The following is a 7,565-nucleotide window of genomic DNA, read 5'->3' as shown; positions in this document are numbered from 1 at the left end:
GGACCAGTTAAGGGGGTTGGGGGCACTTCAGCATCTCCATCAAGGTCAGACCATTATAGACCAGTATAGACCAGTGTAGACCAGTATAGACCAGTATAGACCAGTAAAAAACCAGTACGGACCAGTATGGACCAGTATGGACCAGTACAGGTCACTAGAATAGCGAGCAGGGTGGTGGGACCAGTAAGGACCAGTTAAGGGGGTTGGGGGCACTTCAGCATCTCCATCAAGGTCAGACCAGTACAGACCGGTACAAACCAGTATGGACCAGTATAGACCAGTATAAACCAGGGTAGAGCAGTATAAACCGACATAAACCAGTACAGGTCACTGAAACAGGGAATGGGGTGGTGGGATCAGTAAAGACCAGTTAAGGGGGTTGGGGGCGTTTCGTCATCTCCGTCAAGGTCAGACCAGTACAGACCAGTATAAACCAGGATAGACCAGTATAAACCAGTATGGACCAGTACGGGTCACTGGAACGCGGAATGGGGTGGTGGGACCAGTAAGGACCAGTTAAGGCAGAACTCAGCTGGGACTTAGTGGTTTGCGGGTGGGCGTGTCCCTTCTTTAGGCGGGCGTGGTCTCTCCCTGGTGGGCGTGTCCCATCCCAAGGTGGCCATAGCCTCTGCAAGTGGGCGTGTCTTTTGCATCCTCTCCCCCTCCCTGAACTGGGAGCTCAACTGGGACTTACTGGGGTTTGGGTGGGCGTGTCCCCTCCCAATGATGGACCCACTTTCAGCCCCTCCCCCCACCTTTAAGGGCCCCCCCAAAGCCCCTCCCCCCCTTCCTGCACCTCCCCAACCCTCAGGGTCCCTCCTGTCCCTCCCCCACCCTCAGGGTTTCTTCCTTCCCCTCCCCCCAGTGAACCTGCTACCCCTCCCCCACTCTCAGGAGCCCTCCCTGCCCCTCCCCCACCTTCAGGGGCCCTCAGGACCCCTCCCCCAACCTCAGAGACTCTCCTGCACCTCCCCCACCCTCGGGGAACTTCCTACCCTTCCCCCACCCTCAGGGACCCTCAGGGCCCCTCCTTCACTTTCGGGGTCCCTCCCTGCCCCTCCCCAACCCTCAGGACCCTCCTGCCCCTCCCCCACCCTCAGGGACCCGCCTACCCCTCCCCCACCCTCAGGGACGGTCCTGCCCTTCCCCCACCCTCAGGGAACCTCCTGCCCTTCCCCCACGCTCAAGGACCATCCTGCTCCATCCCCACCCTCAGTGTTCCCTCCTTCCCCTCCCCCCCCCACTGGGGCCGTTACTGGTCCCTTACTGGTCTGTACTGGGAAGGGAGAGGGGAGGGGCCGCCCCCTCGAGGCCCCTCCCCCCCCAGTGACGTCACCGGGTCCCAAAAATAGCCCCGGGGGCCCAAACTGGAGGGGGGACCTGGAGCCGCTCCCAGTGTGACCAGTTCAGGTACTGGGAGGGACTGGGAGGGAACTGGGAGGGACTGGGAGGGACTGGGAGGGGGCAGGGCTTCCCCCCCTTCCCCCCCTCCGTGTCCTTGGGGTGACCTTGGGGAGGGAGGGGGATGGGCCGCTCCCAGTGGCTCCCAGTAGCTCCCAGTAACCCCAGTAATGCCTCCGGTATCTCCAGTGACCCCCCCAGTAACCCCAGTGACCCCCCCAGTAGCTCCTAGTAGCTCCCAGTAACCCCAGTGTCTATCCCAGTAGCTCCCAGTAACTCCCAGTAACCCCAGTGTCCACCCCAGTAGCTCCCAGTAACTCCCAGTAAGCCCCCCAGTAGCTCCCAGTAACTCCCAGTAACCCCAGTGACCCCCCCAGTAGCTCCCAGTAACCCCAGTGACCCCCCCAGTAGCTCCCAGTAACCCCAGTGTCCATCCCAGTAACCCCAGTGACCTCCCCAGTAGCTTCCAGTAGCTCCCAGTAACTCCCAGTGTCCCCCCCAGTGCCTCCCAGTATGTCCCAGTTTAACCCAGTTCCCCCCCCGTGGGCCCTGGGCCGGGTGGGGGAGGGGCGGGCTCACATTTCCATGGTAACATCCCTTTCCCTCTGGCCCAGTTTCTCCCAGTTCCTCCCAGTTTAACCCAGTTTTTCCCCATTTTTCCCCATTTTTCCACATTTCCCCCCATTTTCCCCATTTTTCCCAGATTTTCCCCCATTTTTCCACATTTTCCTGAATTTTTCCCCATTTCCCCCCATTTTCCAGATTTTTCCCAATTTTCCTACATTTTCCCAGATTTTTTCCCATTTTCCCCCCATTTTCCCAGATTTTTCCCCATTTTTTCCAGATTTTCCCAGATTTTCCCCCCATTTTCCCCGATTTTTCCCCATTTTTTCCACATTTTTCCCACATTTTCCCAGATTTTCACACATTTTTCTTCAGATTTTCCCAGATTTTTTTTCCCATTTTTTCCACATTTTCCCCGATTTTTTATCACATTTTTCCCAGATTTGCCCAGATTTCTTCCCCCATTTTCCTGGATTTTTCCCAGAATTTCCCATATTTTCCCCATTTTTCCAAAATTTTTTTTATCTTTCCCCATTTTTCCCCATTTCCTGGATTTTCTCCCATTTTTTCCACATTTTCCCAGATTTTTCCTCATTTTTCCCAGATTTTCCCAGATTTTTCCCCATTTTTCCCACATTTTCCCAAGATTTTTTCCCATTTTTTTAAATCTTTCCCCATTTTTCCCCATTTTCTGGGATTTTTTCCCATTTTTCTCCATTTCCCCCCATTTTCCCCAGAATTTCCAGCATTTCCCCCCCAGTTTGTCCCCATTTTCCCAGATTTCTCCCAGATTTTCCCAGATTTTCCCCTATTTTTTCCCACATTTTCCCAGATTTTTCCCACAATTTCCCACATTTTCCCAGATTTTTCCCACATTTTTTCCCATTTTTCCCACATTTTCTCAGATTTTTCCCACATTTTTTCCTATTTTTCCCACATTTTCTCAAATTTTCCCCCATTTTTCTTGATTTTTCCCGATTTTCCCCTTTCCCCCCATTTTTTCCACATTTTCCCAGATTTTTCACCATTTTCCTGATTTTCCCCCCATTTTTCCCACATTTTCACAGATTTTTCTCCAGATTTCCCCCACATTTTTCCCCCATTTCCCCACATTTTCTTGGATTTTTGGGTCCCCAGTTTTCCAAATTTCCCAAATTTCCCCAGTGGGAAAAAATGGGGGGAAAAAACCAGGAATTTTGGGGAAAATGGGGAAAAATTGGGGAAAAAAGTGGGAAATTCGGTGAACACGAATGAAAAATTGGGAAAAATGGGGGAAAATTTGAGAAAAAAGTGGGAAATTTTGGGGAAAATTGATAAAAATGGGGAAAAATGGGGGGAAATTTAGGAAAACTGGGGGAAAATCTGGGAAAATGTGGAAAAACGGGGGAAATTTTGGGGAAAAAGTCAGAAATTTGGAAAAATGGGGGATTTTGAGGGGAAATGGAGGGAAAACTGGGAAAAAAGTAAGAAATTTGGGGAAAACGGGTGAAAAATCAGGAAAAATGGGGGATAATTGGGAAAAATTAGGGGAAATTTAGGAAAAAATTGGGAAAAAATGGCGGAATTTGGGGAAAATGGGGAAATTTGGGAAAAATGGGTTGAATTAAAAAAAAAAGGGGGAATTTGGGTAAAATTGGATGAAAAATTGGGGAAAGTTGGGAAAAATGGGGGAAAATTTCGGGGAAAATGGGAAAAATGGGGGAAATTTGGGAACAATGGAAGGAATTTGGAAAAAAAATGGGGAAAAATTGAGAAAAATGGGGAAATTTGGGAAAAATTGGGGAAATGGGGGGAAAATTGGGGAAAGAGTGGGAAATTTGGGAGAAATGGATGAAAAACTGGGAAAAATGAGGGGAAATTTGGGAAAAACTTGGGTGTCCCCACCAGGTTCGGCCCCGCCATGGCCTCGATAGCCCCGGGATCAGGTGAGACCCCTACCCCATGCCCTGACCCCTCCCCCTCCCCGAGGTCACTGCCCTGACCCCCCGAGTCCAGGCTGTCACCCCTCCCCCACCCCGTGGCCCTTCCCACACTTTATGGTCCCTTCCCCATTCTGTGGCCCCTACCCCATTCTGTAGCCCCTACCCCACTCTGTGACCCCTCTCCCACTTCATGACCCCTCCCCCACTCTCTGACCCCTCCCCCACTCTATGGCCCCTCATCCACTTTATGGCCCCTTCCCCACTCTCAGACCCTTCCCCCACTTTATGGCCCCTCCCCCACTCTGTGACCCCTCCCCCACCGACAGCTTCTCCCTGCAGAGAGAACAGCCAACACACTATTTCACTTCTCACTTTAACAAAACTCTTTTCTCCTTCAAGCCCCTCAAAGGCGCCAAGGCCACATAGGAGGCCACACACAAACAGTACTCCTCTTCCCACTTGACTACACCTTCTCTCTCACTGTTCTACAGGGAACACCAGGAATCTGCTCGCAGAGGCCTCTCCTTTCCCATCAGTAGCTCAGCACAAGGAGTTAAAGGAGCTCAAACCTTAGGCCACAAGAGCTGACAGCAAGGAAACTTTGGGAGCAAACTAATGCTGCTAAAACGGACCCAGCTGAATCCAGCACACAATCACAGAATCCAAGAGTCCTTCAGCTTGGAAAAGACCTCCAAGCTCACTGAGTCTTGTGCAGCCCCTCCCCGACCGCCTGCAGGGACTGGATGATGCTTTGCACAAGCACCAAAAGGAATGTTGTGAAAGCCATGGCCTGCAGGAGGACACAGAGAAGGGCTTGGTTGGGGCTGGGAAGGAGGGAGCTGGCGCTGGGGGAGCGAGGATGGAGCCTCGGGGATGTGGCGCAGCAAGGACAGGGGCCCAGGCAGCTGGCAGGCGGCAAGGCCTCACCCCCTGCCCCAGCAGCAGCACCGGGCCCTGCCTAAGGCGCTCCTGCCAGGGGCTGGGCCCTGCAGGCAGGGGCAGAACCCACTCCCTGGGGCGGCCTTGCTACCCTGGCCCTCGTCCGGCCCAGCCTCTCCCTGTGTGCGTGCTCCCCACAGCACAGGCTGCACTGGGCAGCATCCCCTGATGGGCCCTGCAGAGCTGCCCCACGGGGACACTTCCCTTTTATGTCACAGGTGCCACAGCCTGTCCCAGCCAGCCCTGCCCATTGTCCCCACCCCGGCTCAGTGACTCACAGTGACCCCTGGCAACCAAAGAACCAAAGCCCCACACCCCCAGAGTGCAGCCCTACCCATGTGCAAGGGGCCCCCAAAGGGTTCCCTGCACAAAGCAGCCCCTCCAAACCCTTGTCAGATAGAAAACTGGGGGACGTGACCCTTGGATGCTTTTAGTACAGAGATACAAGCTTTTCTTGAATAATGGAGGGGGGCACTTTTTAATTATTAATATTTACAGTTATCCATTTGGGGACAGGATGTCCTACAGGCTAATGTGGTGTCACATTTGGAGTGAAAAGTACTTTTCAAAGAAACCCAGGGTGCATGAGTGATGCAGAGGAAGCTGCCAAGTCACCCAATGTGAAGCTCAACACTGCTTTGCAACAGCACTGCCCTTTCACACACATCTTTGGCAAAGACAAAGATGTCAGGCTTTAGTTTCTAAATCAGTAACACTTGACAAGACCTCTTTATGAACTGACAGCAAAAGAACTTAGGAGCAGCTTAGGGTTGGCAAGAAGAGAAGGGCTGATGGGTATGTCATGAACACTGACAGCTGGATGGTCGTGGAACTGATCAAGGACTGCCAGACACAAAAGACATCACCTGCTGGACTTGGCCCAAACACCAGCCCCTCCTCTCCCTTCTCAACCACTCAACCACAGCCTGCACACACCCACACCTGCCAGGGCCAACTGGCTGTTTCTCTTCTCTTTTCTGCCTGGGGGCGAAGGAAGGACATGGAGGGCATTTGCCTTCGGGCCAGAGGGAAGGGGAAGGAGATCCCCCCAAATCCATCCCTGGCAGGATGGGGGCTGGAGGAGACATTGGGGGACCCCCAAGAATATTTTCGAGGGGAAGAAAGGATGGGGGCACCCACAGGGGGTTGGGGGGGGGAGGGACCCAGGAATCTCATGGTGGGACACTGGGGAGTTCCCAGTAGTTTCTTGGGGCGGTGGACCCCCAGCAGTCCGGGGTGGAAAAATGGACGGAGGAATCCGCCGTAAAGAGTTGGTGACACCCAAAAGACTCTAGGAGGGGGTCAGGAGGGGCCCCGGAGTCCTGAAGAGTGTTTGGGGGTCCCCAGGAGGGAGTCTGGGGGTCTGAGGTGGTCCCAGGAGATTTTCAAGGGTTAAGGGGATGCACAGGAGATTTGGGGGAGGAGGGGGAAAGGCGGAGGGTCCCCAGGAGTCTTGGGGGGGATCTGGGCGGTTCCCGAGAGTCTTGGGGGAAATTCGGAGGGGTCACCAGGAGCCCCCGGACCCCCTGAACTCACCCCACACCACCATGGCCTCGTTGGAGCCGCAAGTGAAAAACAGCGCGGTGGGGGGAGACCCTGGGGCCGGGATCGATCGGGACCAATCGGGTTCAATCCCGATCCTCCCCTCCCCCGCCATCACCGCCCCGCTCCCGGCAGCCCCCGTGGAAGTTTCGACGTTCTATTGGGTGACTCACCGGCACAAGGACAGGGGCCCAGTAGAATTTGGCAATGACGTCATTCCAGCAGAGCCGTTCTATTGGCTGCGACCCACGAGGGAGCCCCAAAACCTGTCCGTGGCTTGAGGGGAAAGGACAGCCAGCACGGCTGGGAACGGGGGTGCAGAGGGTGTTCAAGTGCCCAGGAAAGGGGCAAAAAACTTTCCCCTCTCCCTCCCAGTACCCCCTCAGCCCATCCCAGTCTCTCCCCTGCTCTCCCAGTGCCCTCTCAGCCCATCCCGGTCTCTCCCCTGCTCTCCCAGTGCCCCCGTCCATCGAGGTCCCAGCCCGGCCCTGCCCCCTGCTCTGCTCCGGCCTGGATTTCTCCCCTGCAGGGGCAGCTGAGGTGGCTCCAGGGCGGGCGGGAGCTTTCGGGGCAGGGGGTGGCTCCTGACATGCTGCTGGAACCGCCCCTGCCTGGGCGGGCCCGTCAGCCTGGGGCACCTCCTCACCCGAGCCTGGGGGACGGGCCGGCAACTGGGAGGGGCTTTGGGAAGGAATGGGGAGGCTGAGAAGGGCTTGGAGGTCGTGGAGGTAACTGGGAAGGGGTTTGGGGGAGTTTGGGGGTTTGGGAGGGAGGTTGGGGAGATTGGGGCAGCTGTGAGGGGTTTTGGGGAATCGTTGGGGATGTGGGAAGGAACTGGGAGAGAGTTTGGGGGCATACTCAAGGGGAAGGGGGCAACTAGGAGAGGGTTTGAAAGGTCCTGGGAGGGCTGGAGGTAACTGGGAGGGGTTTGGGGGCATCTTGTGGGTTTTTGTGGGTCTGGGAGGCAGTCTGGGGGCCTCGGAGGGTTTAGGGGGAAGTTGGGAGTGTCCTGTGGGACCGGGATGGGATTTGAGGGTTCCTGGAGGAGCTGGGAGGGCTTTATGCCTTTATACTGTGGGCATTGTCTAGTATTGATGGGGGTAATCCGTGAGTTGACTGTTTCGTAATCATCCAAATTTTAACAAGACTTTTAAGGTGGTCAACCTCAGTTTGAAGCAGCTCATTTTTAGCAACAAA

The 7,565-nt window shown here is 54.8% G+C and overlaps 1 long non-coding RNA gene across 1 annotated transcript; it reads left to right on the top strand.

Moving 5' to 3' along the window:
- Nucleotides 1-1,340: 1,340 nt before the first annotated feature.
- On the top strand, nt 1,341-4,677 carry LOC127481345 (uncharacterized). The gene is made up of 3 exons (XR_007908201.1): nt 1,341-1,410; nt 3,853-3,890; nt 4,379-4,677. It is a non-coding gene; the product is annotated as an uncharacterized LOC127481345 (long non-coding RNA).
- Nucleotides 4,678-7,565: the final 2,888 nt, after the last annotated feature.

This window comes from Manacus candei, unplaced genomic scaffold (genome assembly GCF_025592945.1).
Source record: "Manacus candei isolate 608988 ecotype Guabito, Panama unplaced genomic scaffold, ASM2559294v1 h1tg000078l, whole genome shotgun sequence".
Taxonomy (NCBI): Eukaryota; Metazoa; Chordata; class Aves; order Passeriformes; family Pipridae; genus Manacus; species Manacus candei.
Note: the sequence above shows the minus strand (reverse complement) of the source record. Positions and strands in the feature narration are given on the sequence as shown.